Raw genomic sequence first — 18,763 nt, 5'->3', positions numbered from 1 at the left:
AAACACAATGTAGCCCAAAACAAAAATGGACACCAATACTTACATTACAGGCAGTAGTCCAACAGCATAGCAGTCAGCACAGGACAGGGACAGATGGCAGCACCAGGACAGACGGCAGCACCAGGAGAGACGCCAGCACCAGGAGAGATGTCAGCACCAGAGACAGCAGCACTAGGACAGATGGCAGCACCAGGAGAGACACCAGCACCAGGAGAGATGGCACCACTAGGACATAACCAGTCTAAAGGAACAGAAAAAAAATTAAGAGAGACAGACATTTTCAAAGGTTCTATACTCACATAGCCAGTCTTGTCCTCACCAGGACAGCAGCACCAGGAGACATACCAGCACTGGAGACAGCAGCACCAGGACAGATGGCAGCACCAGGAGACAACCAGCCTAAAAAAAACAGAAAAAAATTAAGAGAGACAGACATTTTCAAAGATTCTATACTTACATAGCCAGTGTTGGCAGCACCAGGAGACTAGTCTTGTGATTCCGTCCAGAGTCTTGTACTTCCGTCCAGAGTCTTGTGCTTCCATCCAGAGTCTTGAGAGTAATGGACTACCTGTCTCCATACCCCCTTTTATACATCAGTGATTTTGCAGGTGGTAACATAGTTTCCAGGACATGATTAGTGTGATGTACGCATTGCATTTCGAACGCATGAGTACACATGTCCTTGCGTACCAATGCATTCCCATAAATAGTAATGTGGGGGTTTTTTACGCAATCGTCCGCATGAGGACGATTGCACAACATTTGACACCTCCAAAAATGCAACATGTTGCATTCGCCACACCCTGCCGCACACCACGAAATGACGCATGTGTACACAAAAGCCTTGTGTCCTTGTGTACACCATGTTAAATATATGTACGCATGACGCATGCAGATCTATGCGGATCAAACGCTGTGCGCACAGACGCAAATGTGAAACCAGCCTTACTAACTACTGCAGTCTCAAAATTATTCAAGCCCTTCAGGATCAGACCTTGAGCAGAAAAAACAAAACATAAAACTCACCTCATTGCTGTGAGGTCCTGCTGTGAAGGTATCTTCATTCTAGAACAGGACTTCCAGCTTCAACAAGGCTTCAAAGATCACAGTGCATAATAACTTTGGGAAGCCACAGGGCACTGTGCCTCCAAGGCATGGTCATGGGTTGAAGCCCTGTTCTAGAGTGAAGACACAAGGACTTGGAGGTCTTAATGCCCCTTGGCCTCCAAGGACTGGGCTTGGCTGTCCAAGAGTGAAGACACCGATGCATTTACAGAAAGAAGAGGCACTGAAGATCTCACATTTAGAGGCAGTGGGTGTACAGGGACAGCTGAGCGGTGAGATAGGTATTATGTTTTGGACTTTTTTAATGGTTTTCTGGTCCTCTACAGATCAGCAAAATAAACCAATTAAACAAGAACAATTTCAATGGCTCATTACAAAAAATATAAGAAGTAATTTCTCCAAACTCATCACAAAATGCTACGTTTAGTGACTATCACAGACTCAGATTTATTAAACCACTTCATGACAAGCATCTTATGAAATTAGTACAGCAATTAAGCTGTTATGACCTGCAAGCACAAAAATCACAAGAAAATTTGGTTTTGATATTTTTAAACTGTATAAATAAACCACAGAATTTCTGATCTTTTGTTCTGGGGAGCAATGAAATAAAACTGGGTCTATGGATCAGTGGTTTGGAGGAATAAAGCATATGCTGAAAAGAACATGCTACCTACAGTGAAGCATGGTGGTGGCTCCGTGATGCCCAATGTGAAGCATGATGGAGGCTCGATAAAGGTCTGGTGTTGCTTTTTTTTCTTCGGCCGCTGATAACCTGCAATGTGTGAGGGCAAGATGGATTCAATGAAGTATCTGGAAATCCTAAAAGAAAATGTCATGCCTACTGTAAGCAAGCTAGCTGAAGCCTACGTCTCATTGGATCTTCCAACAAGTCAGTGATCTGTAGCATCCCTCAATGTCTATCAAGACTTGGAGATAAAAGAGTTGAAAAATGTTCGAATGGCCATCAGAGTCACCTTACTTATGTCTCATTGAAAAATAGATGACAATTAAACGAACTGCAATTTATCTATGTTAAAGGGCTTATTCAGAAATATAATATTGATTATCTATCCTTAGCTTAGGTCATCAGAATCATACTGGTGTAGGTTTTCTCAATGTTGCTGCTAGTTACTGCAGATCAGTTAATCAGTTAATCAACTGAGTAGGAGCTGGTCTGTAGTTCACAGCAGCGACTGCTACACATTGAAAAGAGCTGTGCTGTTCACTGAAGCTAATGACAGCTGATCATGGTGGTGCTGGGTGCCAAACCCCAATGATCTAAGGGCTCACCCATTTGAGAGAAAAAAAACGGTCCATAATCTGGAACGAAAAAAATTGGACAAATGCCATCCCTATGACATGCGTATGCAATGCGTTTTTTTTCTCTGCAACTATTTTTATACAATCATTTACAGGACCATTTACAGTGTTCTATGCCACAGAATGGTAAGGTATCTGTAAAAAATGGACGGAATACGGATGATCCGTATTCCATGCATTTTTTTTCTCGCACCCATTGACTTGCATTGGCGAGACTCGCAGCAAATCGTAGCATGCTGCGATGTTTTTCTCAGTCCGATTTCTGCTGAGAAAAAAATCACAAATGAGATGTCATCTATTGAATAACATTGGTCCGAGTGCAAACCGATTTTTTATCGGATTGCATTCGTCCGTTTTTCTCGCAAGTGGGTATGAGCCCTAATATTGATAATCTATCCTAAGTAGCAATATAAAATTCCCAGGCAAATTAAATTTTAGTCTGACAATAATAATAAGGAAATTTCTTAAACTTGATAAAAGTTAGATTTTTTTTATTGAGGTGGAAATGTCTATGGAGAGACTTGTTCTCTGGCTAATGAAAGAGAATCAGAAAGGTCTCCTGGAGTATAAGCTTGCTATCACTAGTAACTTTTTCATTTATAGCCATTGTCTGGTATGAACATGCCAAGGAATCAAAGAGCAAACAATAATTCCCTTGATTGTCATTGATCACATCTTTTATGTTAACATAAAAACCTTAAGTTGTCTTCACTTGTCATGTAAACAATACAAGTGCGAGAATGCATGATTGCACCAATATTTGTTCCTTTAAAACCCTAATAAATATTGAAACATACTTTATTAGAATAGAATTGAATTCAACTTGAATCTTCAAAAAGCCATAATATGAAGAATACGGTACGTATTCTAACGTAATTTGGCTCCACACAAAGTCAGCAAGAAGGCGACTAGCTGCCACTGCTATTTTGCTGGACTGTAAAGGGCAGACAAAAGATTAAAAAGCAAACATAATATTAATAATAATATATACCCGCTGTCTGGTTCTCTGGGCCTCTTCTTTCCACAGCCTCAGGTCGATATCTTCACTATAGAAGAGAACTTCTGGCCCCAACCAGGCCTCAAAGATGAGTCATAACATCATGCCATCATGACACACCATGACATCAAAAGCCTGGTCTCAGATGGATGTCCTGTTCTAGAGTAAAGACACCAGGCCTTGGAGTTCATGGCATGTTGTATTGGCATTGTATCAAGACGACCCTTGACGTTCGATGCCTGGTCACGGCCGGTAGCCCTATTCTAGAGTGAAGACACTCATGTATGTAAAAAAATAGGCTTTGAGTAACCTCACATGTGGGCAGTATTTCCTAGAGGCAGCAGGGGTGCTGGGACAGGTGAGAGGTAAGTTATTAGATTTTTTTTTTTTTTACGCGTTATGTTTACTAAGTTCATAACAGGTCAAATTTGATTTTGGAACAGAACAATTTCCAGGTAAAATCTGCCTGAATTAGTCAATTTGAATCTCGCCAGATGCGCTCATCTCTGATATTTGTGCAAGTAAATGAGTGTTAAATAACATAGCTCATTATTATTATTATTATTATTGTTATTCATTTTTATAGCGCCATTTATTCCATGGCACTGTACATGTGAAAAAAAGGGCATACATAGACAAGTACAATAAACATGAGCAATACAAGGCCCACACAAGTACAGAAGGAGAGATGACCCTGCCCGCGAGGGCTCATAGTCTACAGGGGATGGGTGTGGATACACTAGGAGAAGGTAGAGCTGGTTGTGCTGCGGTTCAGTAGACTGAAGATCACTGCAGGTTGTAGGCTTGTTGGAAAAGGTGAGTCTTCAGGTTCCTTTTGAAGGTTTCCTTGGGGTAGAGAGTTCCAGACTATGGGTGAAGCATGGGTGAAGTCTTGTATGCAGTTGTGAGAAGAAGAGATAAGAGGGGAGTAGAGAAGGAGATCTTGAGAGGATCAAAGGTTGCGTGTAGGTAAGTACTGGGAGACAATGTCACAGATGTATGGAGGAGACAGGTTGTGGGTGGCTTTATATGTCATAGTTAGACATTATTGGAAAGTTATCTGCCCATGTAAAATGGCACATGCCTATGTATTAATTCAACACAACTCAGATAGCGATATATATTATTATCATGTCAAAGGATAAGTCAGAGACTTGTGAAAGTTCTGGGTACAACCCTTAAGAAGTGGATGACAAATAACAAATGACCATTTTTTAAATTTATGCTTTACACAATACAAGGTGGGCCATTTATATGGATACACCTGGGTGGGCCATTTATAAAGTTGGATCCAAAATGACCGACTACAAAATGACCGCCATGGTCACCACCCATCTTGAAAAGTTTTCCCCCTCCCATATACTAATATGCCACAAACAGGAAGTTGATATCACCAACGGTTCCCATTTTATTTAGGTGTATCCATATACGTGGCCCACCCAGGTGTATCCATATAATGGCCCACCCTGTGTTATAAATTACTTATTGCAAAAAGACTGATTTACAGTTACCTTTTTTGTAATTTGTGAAATATTTACAGTGGAAAGAAGAGCACAATTCTACTAGCCTGCTTAAGGCTACGTTCACACTAGCGTTGTGCGCCGCTGCGTCGGCGACGCAACGCACAACACACGCAAAAACGCGGCAAAACGCACGCAAAAACGCTGCATTTTGCGACGCATGCGTCATTTTTTGCCAAAAATCGGACGCAAGAAAAATGCAACTTGTTGCGCTTTCTTGGTCCGACGCTTGCGGCAAAAAAGACGCATGCGTCGCACAACGCAACAAACAAAAATGTATGCGTCCCCCATGTTAAGTATAGGGGCGCATGACGCGTGCGTCGCCGCTGCGTCGCCCGACGCTAACCCGACGCACACTAGCATAACGCTAGTGTGAACGTAGCCTAAGTAATGCAGATAGCCATAAGATATGGGTTTCCCATTTGCCAAACACGTGCTATAAAATTATGGAATTTGGATTGGCAAGACATGTGACTATCCCTTTAGGTGAAGTAACCCTGCAGAACTCCATGGGTTCCAGATGTTGGACTTCATGTGCTTTCATATGACAAAATCAAAATGAAATTCTGGCAGCTTAATTTGCATAGGAATAGGGTCCCGCACCCTTTATAGATGACATTTCCAATGCTTTATGGGGCCATTCTTAAAAATGCATATCCCCTCTCGTAAAGATATTCAGGATAAAGCGATCCGCATTCTGGCTGCAATGGGGCCATGAATCTAACATTCAATGACAGATTTATAGGACAATCTTCTAACTAGTTCACTAAATGCATATTCTAGCAGCGCACAGAGATTCATGATTTCCCACTTCCTTAAAAATCAAAACGGCACTATTTATTTTTTTTTGCCAATGTTCATTTTTAACTGCTTGAATATCATATATTTTCACATTTTTTGCAACTGACTTTTAGCCTCATTTTCTCAACATTTGAGGAGTTGGTTTATTGATACCTATTTGCTTACAGTAGCAGAGTTACATATATACAAAAAAACAGAGGTGAAAAAAACACTATAGAAAGATAATTTTTACCACTGAACAATACACCATGATCTCTATTATTACCCTATGGCAATATTAGCATATGATTATTGAATAAAATCACTATAACAACATCAATAAAACCACCATACTGTGACCATAAATGTGAGACATACCATTAGGAAAAAATGGATTATCCATCATCCGTAGCTTCAAAAATAAAAACATTACATTTCTTGAAAGAACATTAAAAATGGAATGAAAGTAAAAACATGATGGTATACACTGTGTGCACAATTATTAGATAAGTATTTAGAACATGCCATCTTTTTATGCAGATTTTCCAACACCAAGCTGTATAAACTTAAAAGCTTTTTAGCAGAAGCAGATCAGGTGATGTGTATTTGTGTAATAACGGAGGGTGTAACCTTAAGATACCGTCACACATAGCGACGCTGCAGCGATACCGACAACGATCCGGATTGCTGCAGCATCGCTGTTTGGTCGCTGGAGAGCTGTCACACAGACAGCTCTCCAGCGACCAACGATCCCGATGTCCCCGGTAACCAGGGTAAACATCGGGTAACTAAGCGCAGAGGCCGCGCTTAGTAACCCGATGTTTACCCTGGTTACCATCCTAAAAAGTAAAAAAACAAACGCTACATACTTACCTTCCGCTGTCTGTCCTCGGCGCTCTGCTTCTCTGGTCTGGCTGTGAGCGCCAGGCAGCCAGAAAGCAGAGCGGTGACGTCACCGCTCTGCTTTCCGGCTGACCGACGCTCACAGCCAGAGCAGGAGGAGAGCAGAGCACAGCGCTGGAGGACAGACAGCGGTAGGTAAGTATGTAGTGTTTGTTTTTTTACTTTTAGGATGGTAACCAGGGTAAACATCGGGTTACTAAGCGCGGCCCTGCGCTTAGTTACCCGATGTTTACCCTGGTTACCAGCGAAGACATCACTGAATCGGTGTCACACACGCCGATTCAGCGATGTCTACGGGGAGTCCAGCGACGAAATAAAGTTCTGGACTTTCTTCCCCGACCAGCGATCTCCCAGCAGGGGCCTGATCGCTGCTGCCTGTCACACTGGACGATATCGCTAGCGAGGACGCTGCAACGTCACGGATCGCTAGCGATATCGTCTAGTGTGACAGTACCTTAAGGATATGACAACCTTTATCAATATGTGCTAAATTATTAGGCAGCAAAATGGGCCCAAACAGAGACTTAACCGACTCTGAAAAGTCAAAAATTGTTACAAGTCTTACAGAGGGATGCATCTCTCCAAAAATTGCTAAAATACTGGGGCGTGACCACAGAACTATCAAAACTTTTGTTATAATCAACCAGGTTAAAAAAAAATGTGAAAAAAAAGACGCACATTAACTGAGAGGTTTTATGGACTGATGCAATAAGGGACTCTTTAGGACCAGATGGATAGGCCATTGACTGGATCAGTAATGGGCACAATCCTCCACATTGACTTGGGCTGGTATTATTAAAGATGAGCTAATTGCAACTCTTCAGGTTGATGATGAACTCAAAACATTCAACTCCCAGACCAACTGCCAGTTTTTAGAAGACACTTTTTTCAAGCAGTAGTACAGGAACAAGAAAATCATGATTGTTATGCAGGATAATACTCCATCACAGCATTGAAGTGTCACGAACCATGTTTGGATCTGTGGCAGATCTGGTTTGCCTCAGTTAAAGACCTTTTTTCCTTTCTGGTCATCGGGGGTTAATGCAGTTTCTTCCCCCCGGTGGCCGCTGATGTTACTGCATTGCTGCTGGCTCAGCTGATGCTTGTGATGACCACTCCCTCCATCCTTTAAAAGGTCACCTGGTTCATCAGCTGACTGTCGGTGTTAGTTCATTCTTCAGCGACCAAGCCAGGAGTAGAAGCTAGCTGGGAACTTCTGTTCTACAGCTGAGTCCGTTGTATCTGGTGTTTCTTTCTGCTGTGCTGTGCCTTGCAGCATTAAGTTAACTTTGGTTTTCCTTTTCATTGTCTGTTTTACTGTTTATGGTATAGTTATACACTGAGTAAGTAAGAAAAAAATCCAGCTCCGGAGTAAAAGTCACCAAATTTTATTTCCACAAATTTAAAATTAGGAAAAAGCTGCTTGCAAGTAGCTGCACAACTATTCCAGAAAAGAAGCCATAAATTAGCTGAACGCGTTTCGAGCACGCATGGTGCTCTTTGTCCACAGCCACAGGCAGCTTTTTCCTAATTTTAAATTTGTGGAAATAAAATTTGATGACTTTTACTCCGGAGCTGGATTTTTTTCTTACTTACTCAGCAGAGGACGTTGGGCGGTGGCGTTTTCCTTGCTCAGATGTTCCTGTGGACTCTCATGGATTTGCTGATGGGGGTGAGCTGAAACTCAACTTTTTCACTGTTCATAGTTATACACTGGTGCAATCCACTGTTGTGAATTCTGTGGCAGAGCTCCCTCCTGTGGTCACAAGTGGTACTTCGGCTGATTCTCTCTGGGAGCTTCCGTTTGTGGAGGAAAGTGGTACTGCGGCTTCTGAGTTTCCTCCCTCAGGTGATCTGGTGAGGTCGTTAGGTGCTTCTCTACTTAACTCCACCTAATGCTTTGATCCATGCTTCCTGTCAATGTTCCAGTGTTGGACTTGTTTTTCCCTGGATCATTCCTGTGGCCTGCTGCTCTGCATAGCTAAGTTCTTCTTTGCTATTTGTTTGCTATTTTTTCTGTCCAGCTTGTCTAATTGTTTTGCTGGAAGCTCTGGGACGCAAAGGGTGTACCTCCGTGCCGTTAGTTCGGTACGGAGGGTCGTTTTGCCCCCTTTGCGTGGTTTTCTTTAGGGTTTTGTGTAGACCGCAAAGTTATCTTTCCTATCCTCGCTCTGTTAAGAAAGTCGGGCCTCACTTTGCTGAATCTATTTCATCCCTACGTTTGTCTTTTCGTCTTGACTCACAGTCATTATATGTGGGGGGCTGCCTTTTCCTTTGGGGTATTTCTCTGAGGCAAGGTAGGCTTATTTTCTATCTTCAGGCTAGTTAGTTTATCAGGCTGTGCCGAGTTGCATAGGCAGAGTTAGGCGCAATCCACGGCTGCCTCTAGTGTTGTTTGGAGAGGATTAGGGATTGCGGTCTGCAGAGTTCCCACGTCTCAGAGCTCGTTCTATTATTTTGGGTTATTGTCAGATCACTGTATGTGCTCTGACCGCTATGTCCATTGTGATACTGAATTGCCTATCACAACAGTACAGGAAGCCAAAAGTGCTAATGATTCTCAATAGAGGGAAAAAAGAAGTTCTGAGACCATTTTTTTTTCTTTGCACTGTGTTTTGCCTTTTTTTTCCCCTAGACATTTGGGTGGTTCAGGACACAGGTGTAGCAATGGACATTAAAGGTCTGTCTTCATGTGTGGATCAGCTCACGGCAAGAGCTCAAAATATTCAAGATTTTGTGGTTCAGAATTCTTTGTTAGAACCGAGAATTCCTATTCCAGATTTGTTTTTTGGAGATAGAACTAAATTTCTGAGTTTCAAAAATAATTGTAAACTATTTCTGGCTTTGAAACCTCGCTCCTCTGGTGACCCAGTTCAACAGGTTAGGATCGTCATTTCTTTTTTGCGTGGCGACCCTCATGACTGGGCATTTTCTCTTGCGTCAGGAGATCCTGCATTAAGTAATATCGATGCGTTTTTCCTGGCACTTGGATTGCTGTACGATGAGCCTAATTCAGTGGATCAGGCAGAAAAAAATTTGCTGGCTCTTTGTCAGGCTCAGGATGAGATAGAGGTATATTGCCAGAAATTTAGAAAGTGGTCCATGCTCACTCAATGGAATGAATCTGCGCTGGCAGCTATATTCAGAAAGGGTCTCTCTGAAGCCCTTAAGGATGTCATGGTGGGATTTCCTATGCCTGCTGGTTTGAATGAGTCTATGTCTTTGGCCATTCAGATCGGTCGACGCTTGCGTGAGCGTAAATCTGTGCACCATTTGGCGGTATTACCTGAGATTAAACCTGAGCCTATGCAGTGCGATAGGACTATGACCAGAGTTGAACGGCAAGAACACAGACGTCTGAATGGGCTGTGTTTCTACTGTGGTGATTCCACTCATGCTATCTCTGATTGTCCTAAGCGCACTAAGCGGTTCACTAGGTCTGCCACCATTGGTACAGTACAGTCAAAATTTCTTCTGTCCGTTACCTTGATCTGCTCTTTGTCATCGTATTCTGTCATGGCGTTTGTGGATTCAGGCGCTGCCCTGAATTTGATGGACTTGGAATATGCTAAGCGTTGTGGGTTTTTCTTGGAGCCCTTGCAGTGTCCTATTCCATTGAGAGGAATTGATGCTACGCCTTTGGCCAAGAATAAGCCTCAATACTGGACCCAGCTGACCATGTGCATGGCTCCTGCACATCAGGAGGTTATTCGCTTTCTGGTCTTGCATAATCTGCATGATGTGGTCGTGTTGGGGTTGCCATGGCTACAAGCCCATAATCCAGTATTGGATTGGAAATCCATGTCGGTGTCCAGCTGGGGTTGTCAGGGGGTACATGGTGATGTTCCATTTCTGTCAATTTCGTCATCCACCCCTTCTGAGGTTCTAGACTTCTTGTCTGATTACCGGGATGTATTTGATGAGCCCAAGTCCAATGCCCTACCTCCGCATAGGGATTGTGATTGTGCTATCAATTTGATTCCTGGTAGTAAATTCCCAAAAGGTCGACTATTTAATTTATCCGTGCCTGAGCACACCGCTATGCGCAGTTATGTGAAGGAATCCCTGGAGAAGGGGCATATTCGCCCGTCATCGTCGCCATTAGGAGCAGGGTTCTTTTTTGTAGCTAAGAAGGATGGTTCGCTGAGACCTTGTATAGATTACCGCCTTCTTAATAAGATCACTGTTAAATTTCAGTACCCCTTGCCATTGTTATCTGATTTGTTTGCTCGGATTAAGGGGGCTAGTTGGTTCACCAAGATAGATCTTCGTGGTGCGTATAATCTGGTGCGAATCAGGCGAGGCGATGAATGGAAAACTGCATTTAATACGCCCGAGGGTCATTTTGAGTATCTAGTGATGCCATTCGGACTTGCCAATGCTCCATCAGTGTTTCAGTCCTTTATGCATGACATCTTCCGAGAGTACCTGGATAAATTCCTGATTGTGTACTTGGATGACATTTTGATCTTCTCAGATGATTGGGAGTCTCATGTGAAGCAGGTCAGAACGGTTTTTCAGGTCCTGCGTGCTAATTCTTTGTTTGTGAAGGGATCAAAGTGTCTCTTTGGTGTGCAGAAGGTTTCATTTTTGGGGTTCATCTTTTCCCCTTCTACTATCGAGATGGATCCTGTTAAGGTCCAAGCCATCCATGATTGGACTCAGCCGACATCTCTGAAAAGTCTGCAAAAGTTCCTGGGCTTTGCTAATTTTTATCGTCGCTTCATCTGCAATTTTTCTAGTATTGCCAAACCATTGACCGATTTGACCAAGAAGGGTGCTGATTTGGTCAATTGGTCTTCTGCTGCTGTGGAAGCTTTTCAAGAGTTGAAGCGTCATTTTTCTTCTGCCCCTGTGTTGTGTCAACCAAATGTTTCTCTTCCGTTCCAGGTCGAGGTTGATGCTTCTGAGATTGGAGCAGGGGCTGTTTTGTCGCAGAGAGGTTCTGATTGCTCAGTGATGAAACCATGCGCTTTTTTTTCCAGGAAGTTTTCGCCTGCTGAGCGAAATTATGATTTGGGCAACCGAGAGTTGCTGCCATGAAGTGGGCATTCGAGGAGTGGCGTCATTGGCTTCAAGGAGCTAAGCATCGCGTGGTGGTATTGACTGATCATAAGAACTTGACTTATCTCGAGTCTGCTAAGCGTTTGAATCCTAGACAGGCTCGTTGGTCGCTGTTTTTTGCCCATTTTGACTTTGTGATTTCGTACCTTCTGGGCTCTAAAAATGTGAAGGCAGATGCTCTGTCTAGGAGTTTTGTGCCCGACTCTCCGGGTTTATCTGAGCCGGTGGGTATCCTCAAGGAAGGAGTAATTGTGTCTGCCATCTCCCCTGATTTGCGGCGGGTGCTGCAAAAATTTCAGGCTAATAAACCTGATCGTTGTCCAGCGGAGAAACTGTTTGTCACCGATAGGTGGACGAATAAAGTTATCTCTGAGGTTCATTGTTCGGTGTTGGCTGGTCATCCTGGAATCTTTGGTACCAGAGAGTTAGTGGCTAGATCCTTTTGGTGGCCATCTCTGTCGCGGGATGTGCGTACTTTTGTGCAGTCCTGTGGGATTTGTGCTCGGGCTAAGCCCTGCTGTTCTCGTGCCAGTGGGTTGCTTTTGCCCTTGCCGGTCCCGAAGAGGCCTTGGACACATATCTCTATGGATTTTATTTCAGATCTTCCCGTTTCTCAAAAGATGTCAGTCATTTGGGTGGTCTGTGATCGCTTTTCTAAGATGGTCCATCTGGTACCCTTGTCTAAATTGCCTTCCTCCTCTGATTTGGTGCCATTGTTCTTCCAGCATGTGGTTCGTTTGCATGGCATTCCAGAGAATATCGTTTCTGACAGAGGTTCCCAGTTTGTTTAGAGGTTTTGGCGAGCCTTTTGTGGTAGGATGGGCATTGACTTGTCTTTTTCCTCGGCTTTCCATCCTCAGACTAATGGCCAGACCGAACGAACCAATCAGACCTTGGAAACCTATCTGAGATGCTTTGTTTCTGCCGATCAGGATGACTGGGTGTCCTTTTTGCCTTTGGCTGAGTTCGCCCTTAATAATCGGGCCAGCTCGGCTACCTTGGTTTCGCCATTTTTCTGCAATTCTGGGTTCCATCCTCGTTTCTCTTCAGGACAGGTTGAGTCTTCGGACTGTCCTGGTGTGGATACTGTGGTGGACAGGTTGCAGCAGATTTGGACTCATGTAGTGGACAATTTGACCTTGTCCCAGGAGAAGGCTCAACGTTTCGCTAATCGCAGACGCCGTGTGGGTCCCCGACTTCGTGTTGGGGATCTGGTTTGGTTATCTTCTCGTCATATTCCTATGAAGGTTTCCTCTCCTAAGTTTAAACCTCGTTTCATTGGTCCGTATAGGATTTCTGAGGTTCTTAATCCTGTGTCTTTTCATCTGACCCTCCCAGATTCTTTTTCCATACATAACGTATTCCATAGCTCATTGTTGCGGAGATACGTGGCACCTATGGTTCCATCTGTTGACCCTCCTGCCCCGGTTTTGGTGGAGGGGGAATTGGAGTATATTGTGGAGAAGATTTTGGATTCTCGTGTTTCAAGACAGAAACTCCAGTATCTGGTTAAATGGAAGGGTTATGCTCATGAAGATAATTCCTGGGTTTTTGCCTCTGATGTCCATGCTCCCGATCTTGTTCGTGCCTTTCATGTGGCTCATCCTGGTCGGCCTGGGGGCTCTGGTGAGGGTTCGGTGACCCCTCCTCAAGGGGGGGGGTACTGTTGTGAATTCTGTGGCAGAGCTCCCTCCTGTGGTCACAAGTGGTACTTCGGCTGATTCTCTCTGGGAGCTTCCGTTTGTGGAGGAAAGTGGTACTGTGGCTTCTGAGTTTCCTCCCTCAGGTGATCTGGTGAGGTCGTTAGGTGCTTCTCTACTTAACTCCACCTAATGCTTTGATCCATGCTTCCTGTCAATGTTCCAGTGTTGGACTTGTTTTTCCCTGGATCATTCCTGTGGCCTGCTGCTCTGCATAGCTAAGTTCTTCTTTGCTATTTGTTTGCTATTTTTTCTGTCCAGCTTGTCTAATTGTTTTGCTGGAAGCTCTGGGACGCAAAGGGTGTACCTCCGTGCCGTTAGTTCGGTACGGAGGGTATTTTTGCCCCCTTTGCGTGGTTTTCTTTAGGGTTTTGTGTAGACCGCAAAGTTATCTTTCCTATCCTCGCTCTGTTAAGAAAGTCGGGCCTCACTTTGCTGAATCTATTTCATCCCTACGTTTGTCTTTTCGTCTTGACTCACAGTCATTATATGTGGGGGGCTGCCTTTTCCTTTGGGGTATTTCTCTGAGGCAAGGTAGGCTTATTTTCTATCTTCAGGCTAGTTAGTTTCTCAGGCTGTGCCGAGTTGCATAGGCAGAGTTAGGCGCAATCCACGGCTAACTCTAGTGTTGTTTGGAGAGGATTAGGGATTGCGGTCTGCAGAGTTCCCACGTCTCAGAGCTCGTTCTATTATTTTGGGTTATTGTCAGATCACTGTATGTGCTCTGACCGCTATGTCCATTGTGATACTGAATTGCCTATCACAACAGTCCACCTCCCTTGGGGGGAGTGGGGGTCACTATAGGGCCTGCATAGGAGACAGGGATACGCTGGCGGCTCGGGCCTCCTAACCTTCATAGGTACCCCTGAGATAAGGGAAAGCCAGGGCCCCTTATAGTGGCAGGGACAGGTGTGGGTTCCAAATGCGCCGTCCTGCCCCTTTATCGTCGTAATCGGCGTGACGTTAACACCGACCTTCACATTTTTTCTGGTGAGCTATGGCTCAAATGCAGGCCTTTGCCCAACTGCTTCAGACCCTCACCGATGAGTTTACGGTGCTGCGTGGTGAGGTGGTGCGCGTGGTGAGGTGGTGCAGCAGCTGCAGCAGTTGGTGGGGTTTTGGGCTTTGGCCCAGGTAAATGCTCAACCTGAGCCCAAGTTATGTCTTCCTGACAGGTTCTCTGGTGGGAGAGAGAAATTTTTGATTTTTAAGGAGGCCTGTAAATTATACCTCAGGCTCCGCCCTCGTTCATCAGGGAGTGAGGAACAACGGGTGGGAATCATCGTTAAGGGAAAGCCAGGGCCCCTTATAGTGGCAAGGACAGGTGTGGGTTCCAAATACGCCGTCCTGCCCCTTTATCGCCGTAATTGGCGTGACATGAAGTCTCACTTGACTTAAATCTAATTGAGAATTTGTGGGCCCTTCTTAAATGGGAGATTTACGATAAATGAAAACAGTCACCTCAGTGTCTGTGAGGCTGAGGTTGGTGCTGCCCAAAAAGTTATCAACAGATTAAGAAACTGACAGACTTCACGGAAGGGCAGCAATATTGGTAACTGATATTTTTTTTAATGGCATAAATGTATTTTGTTTTTATGAATTGTGAAAATATTAAAATAAAATCACAAAATAAAGAACAAAACAAAATAACAAATATTAATCCAATAAATACATTTAATTATGTAAAAACATACAAATAAAGTACACATATTTGATATCGCTGAGTCGGGAATGACCCGACCTATAAAACTGTCCCACTAGTTAGCCCCTCCAGTGAAAACCATATTAAAAAAAGTGGCAAAAAACTATGCTTTTATCATACAGCTGAACAAAAAGTGGAATAAAACGCTATCAAAAAGTCAGATATAAATGAAAATGGTATTACTGAAAACGTCATCTTGTCCCGCAAAAAAAGCCACCGGACAGCTTCATCAACATAAAAATGAAAAAACTATATCTCTCAGAATAAAAAGGAAGCAAAAATAATTTTTTCCATGAAATAATTATTGTGTAAAAGCACAAAAATATAAACAAATTATATAAATGATGTATAGATGTAATTGTACTGACCCGATGAATAAAGTTGTCTTATCACTTTTACCACACAATGAACGGCATCAAAAAAAGAAATCCTGAATTGCTGGTTTTTGTTTATCCTGCCTCCCAAAAATTGGAATAGAAAGCGATCAAAAACCTTTATGTGACCGAAAATGGTGCCAAAAAAATGCTAACTCGTCCCGCAAAAACCAAGCACTCACATGACTGCCAGTAGAAATATGGAAAAAATATAGCTCTCAAAATAGGGCAATACAATAAGTTTGTTTAGTGTTTGACACCAGTCAAACAGCAAAAAAACAATATAAATCTGGTGTAGCTGTAATAACACCGACTTGAAGAATAAAGTCGCCTAATCACTTATACTGCACGAGGAACAGTGTAAAAAATAAATACTGTATATACTCGAGTATAAGCCGACCCGAGTATAAGCCGACCCCCCTAATTTTGCAACAAAAAACTGGGAAAACTTATTGACTCGAGGATAAGCCTAGGGTGGAAAATGCAGCAGCTACCGGTAAATGTAATAAATAAAAATAGATACCAATAAAAGTAAAATTAATTGAGTAGGTTAAGTGTTTTTGAATATCCATATTGAATCAGGAGCCCCATATAATGCTCCATACTGTTCATTATGGCTCCATAAGATGCTCCATATACAAATATGCCCCATATAATGCTCCATTCAGTTCTTTATAGCCCCATAGATGCCCCATATAATGCTCCATTCAGTTCTTTATGGTCCCATAGATGCCCCATATAATGCTCCATGCAGTTATGGCCCCATAGATGCTCCATATAATGCTCCATGCAGTTCTTTATGGCCCCATATAATGCCCCATATAATGCTCCATGCAGTTATGGCCCCATAGATGCCCCATATAATGCTCCATGCAGTTATGGCCCCATAGATGCCCCATATAATGCTCCATGCAGTTCTTTCTGGCCCCATAGACGCTCCATATAGCATTGTGCCACATGTAATGCTGCTGCACTAAAAAAAAAGACATACTCACCTCTCGTCGCTGCCCGCTGCTCCTCAGCGTCCCGTCTCTCCGCACTGTCTGTTCAGGCAGACGGCGGCGCGCACACTAATACGTCATCGCGCCCTCTGACCTGAACAGTCAGTGCAGAGGACGCAGAAGACGGGCCGTCGGTGGAATGCGGAAAGGTGAATATGAAATACTCATACTGCTCCCGGCGCTCCTGATGCGGTCCCCGCATGTCCCACGTCTTCGGGAATAGCAGCTTCTTCCTGTAGTGAGCGGTCACGTGGCACCGATCATTAAAGTAATGAATATGCGGCTCCACCCCTATGGGAGTGGAGTCCATATTCATAACTTTAATGAGCGGTAACAGTGACCGCTGAACAGGGGAAGAAGCTGCCGCGCCTGAAGACCGTAGGACATGCGGGGACCGCGCCGGGAGCAGGTGAGTATTTGACAGGCATCTCTCCCCTTCACCCGCCGACCCCCCCCGCCTTCCATGACTCGCGTATAAGCCGAGAGGGGCACTTTCAAGCCCATTTTTTGGGGCTGAAAATCTCAGCTTATACTCGAGTATATACGGTAAAAGCAATTCTTCGCCTGCTTTTGATTTTTTAATTCTGCCTCCAAAAGATCACAGTAAGGCTCGGCACATATTTATCCTGTGCTCTACCCTGAGCACTTACATCGCCGTTTCCGTGTAAATCTCTGAAATACGTGATTCAGACGGAACCCCGGTGGAAGATTCCCTATAGTGAGACAGATGGAGGCACTGTGGCCATCTGTCCTATGATCCAGCGATGTCCATCTTTTTGGGCATGCATAAATGCGTGCTAATTTTGTGCACCTCTGAAAAGAAAGAAACTGCTGAACAGAGGTCAGACGGAGTCCAGAGTAATTCTGTTGCCTCATTATAGTAAATAGATCCCTCGGGGGCTTCATCCGAATCTTGTCAGTTGGAGGAAATGCTCAGCGTAAAGCGCAGGATAAAGCTTCAACTCAATCCACAAAAAAAGCAAGTCCCTCTCATGTTCATCATCTGTCAACGGAAATATAGGGAAATTCCATCTTACTGGTAGTAAAAAGGCTCTAGAAAAGCATTATGACTCCTTGCACCCCCAAAAGAAATCCGGAGAATTCTGCGCTCCCAAATCCAAATGTTGACCTCCCTGCTGAGCCCCACAGTGTGCCTAAACCGCAGTTGGCGTCCACATATTTGGCATTTCTGTAGTGATGAGAACCTGCATAATTTACAGGTGCGTGTCTCCAGAAGCATGAGCTGTGCATAATGTACTGGTGACTGCAATGTACTGGGCACTGGGTACTGGGATTTGCAAGGTTCACTCAGCAACATCCATCACTGCTTATTTCTGGCAAACACCCATAGAGTCAAAATAGTCAATACACTTGTAGATAAATTCTCAGAGGGGTGTAATTTAAAAAATTGAGTCACTTGAGGGGGGATTCTGCTCTTCCAGCACATATGGGCTCTGTATATAGAGCTTGGCTATTCTACAATCATTTGTTCTCCAACAGTCAAATAGCCCTTCGTCCCTCCCAAGCCTCACCATGTGACTAAGCAGTACAGTACAGTGTGTGATAAACTTTGGTGCCATTTTAACTAATTTCTCCGTGTGACAATATAAAATCTGGGGTTAAAACAACATTTTGGTGGTAAAAATGTATTTTTTTTTCTTTTCACTGCCCAATGGTGTAAGGTTCTTTGACACACCTGTGGTGTCAATGTCATCACTCCACCCATAGATGAATTAATTGATAGGTGTAGTTTATAAAATGAGGTCACTTATGAGGGATTCTGCTGTTGTGGCACCTCAGGGGCTCTGTCAATGTGACATAGCACCCTCAAATCATTCCAGCAAAGAGTGCACTACAATATGGTGCTCCTTCCTTTTAGAGCTTTGCACAAATTGTATGGTCCATTTTCTCTTTTTACCCTTGTGAAATATTTGGGGATAAAGCAATATTTTTGTGGGAAAAGTCTATTCTTTCATTTTCAAGTCTCAACAATATAAAATTCTATGAAGCACTTGTGGGTTCAAGGTGCTCACCACACCTCTAGATAAGTTCCTTGAGGGGTGTAGTTTCCAAAATGGGGTCACTTGTTGGAGGTCACATCAGGAGTTGTGCAAACAGGGCATGGTGTCAGTAATCTACTTCAGCCAATTTTGCGTTGCAAAAGTCAATTGGCACTCCTTCCCTTTCAAACCCTGCTGTGCACCGAAACAGAAGTTTTCACCTACTTATGGGGTATCTCCGAACTGAGGAGAAATTGCACAACAAATTTTCTTGGTCAGGAAGGTGAAAACAGGCTTCAGGGTGAAGCAGTTAACACAGGAAATGAAACAATTG

General features: G+C 43.7%; 1 long non-coding RNA gene across 3 annotated transcripts in view; it reads right to left on the bottom strand.

Moving 5' to 3' along the window:
* LOC138676844 (uncharacterized) overlaps positions 1–18,763 on the bottom strand; it is a 288,868-nt gene that overhangs the window by 224,070 nt on the left and 46,035 nt on the right. The window contains exon 4 of one of the 3 annotated variants that reach the window (XR_011320831.1): positions 1,743–1,840. The exons of the other annotated variants lie outside the window; for them this stretch is intronic. This is a non-coding gene — a long non-coding RNA (uncharacterized lncRNA). The remainder of the gene's footprint in view (positions 1–1,742; positions 1,841–18,763) is intronic. 3 annotated transcript variants of the gene reach the window in all.

This window comes from Ranitomeya imitator, chromosome 4, assembly GCF_032444005.1.
Source record: "Ranitomeya imitator isolate aRanImi1 chromosome 4, aRanImi1.pri, whole genome shotgun sequence".
Lineage (NCBI taxonomy): Eukaryota > Metazoa > Chordata > Amphibia > Anura > Dendrobatidae > Ranitomeya > Ranitomeya imitator.
This window is presented reverse-complemented; position numbering and strand designations above follow the sequence as displayed.